The 1,576-nt window shown below is 41.1% G+C and overlaps 1 pseudogene across 1 annotated transcript; it reads left to right on the top strand.

The window, feature by feature from the left end:
* The first annotated feature begins 393 nt into the window (after positions 1 to 393).
* Positions 394 to 1,171, top strand: LOC308530623 (small ribosomal subunit protein eS6-like; annotated as a pseudogene). Its single transcript has one exon. The product of its transcript is annotated as a small ribosomal subunit protein eS6-like (transcript).
* Positions 1,172 to 1,576: the final 405 nt, after the last annotated feature.

The following is a 1,576-nucleotide window of genomic DNA, read 5'->3' as shown; positions in this document are numbered from 1 at the left end:
TAATACATTGAGATGTCAAATTCTGTTGTGTTCTGTATAGCTGTAGAAGCCTAGAACACATGAGAAATGTACTTCAACGTATATATATGTGGCTTCTATTCTCCCAACTTACTAATACCAGGCTATATTTTTTTTTGAAAATTCCAGCTAATTGAGGGAAATAATAAGATTTGAGAATAGCCTGAAAAACTCAAAACACAAAAAGTACAAAGTAGAAATGTTATCAAATGCAATAAAACATGTTATTACAATCTCAGTGCTTAGATTTATCTGCAGCTTAAACATAGCTGAGACATGACTTCAATTATTAGTAAAAATTTAGAAAGGTAAAATTAAGAAAGGAGGCAAAAGAATATGCTGGAGAGTAAGATTAAGAGACATAGGAGTCTTTTTGGTGGTGCCTCGGCGGCTGTCGACTGCTCCAGGATGAAGCTCAGCATCTCTTTCCAGCCACTGGCTGCCAGAAACTCATTGAAGTGGTGATGAATGCAAACTTTGTATATTTTATGAGAAGCGGATGGCCACAGAAGTTGCTGCGGACGCGCTGGGTGAAGACCAGAAGAGTTGTTATGTGGTTCGAATCAGTGGCGGGAACGGCAAACAAGGCCTCCCCATGAAGCAGGGTGTCCTGACCCACGGCCGAGTCCGCCTGCTGCTGAGTAAGGGGCACGCCTGTTCCAGACCAAGGAGAACTGGAGAGAGAAAACGCAAATCTGTTCAGGGTTGCATTGCGGATGCCAATCTCAGGGTTCTCAACTTGGTCATTGTATAAAATAGGGGGAGAAAGATATTCCTGGTCTCACTGATACCACTGTGCCTCATGGCCTGGGGCCCAAGAGAGCCAGCGGAATCTGCAAACTTTTCAGTCTCTCTAAAGAAGATGATGTCTGCCAATATGTTGTGAGAAAGCCTCTAAAGAGAGAAGGTAGGAAATCTAGGACTAAAGTACCCAAGATTCAGCGTCTTGTTATCCACGTGTCCTGCAACACAGACGCAGGCGTATTGCTCTGAACAACGTACCAAGAACAATAAAGATGAGGCCTCAGAATATGCTAAACTTTTGGCTGAGAATGAAGGAGGCCAAGAAAAATGCCAGGAACAGACTGCCAAGAGGCATAGACTGTCCTCTCTAAAAGCTTCTATGTCTAAGTCTGAGTCCAGTCAAAAATGAAATTTTGTCACTAACAATAAAAAAGAGCAAATAAAAAAAACCAAGAGAGACGTAAAGACAGAACAAAGTGTAACATACATACAGGTGGGCTCCCAGATCAAAGCGTGCAAGTAGTAGACATTCAAAATTTAGGTTATTTGTCTTTCTCTGTCTGACATTTCACTTAGCATAGTACCCTATGGTCACAAATGGTAAGACTTGATTCTGTTTCATTGATGAGTAATATTCCATTGCATATATGCACCACCTCCTTTTTATCCATTTGTCTATTGATGGATACCTAGCTTGCTTCTGTATCTTGGATATTGTTAATAATGCTGCAATGAACATAGAGGGGCACATATCTTTTTGAATTAGTGTTTTGGATATGTACCCAGAAGTGGAATTGCTGGGTCATATGGTAGT

Source organism: Myotis nattereri (genome assembly GCF_964212035.1).
Source record: "Myotis nattereri genome assembly, chromosome: 1".
NCBI lineage: Eukaryota > Metazoa > Chordata > Mammalia > Chiroptera > Vespertilionidae > Myotis > Myotis nattereri.
Note: the sequence above shows the minus strand (reverse complement) of the source record. Positions and strands in the feature narration are given on the sequence as shown.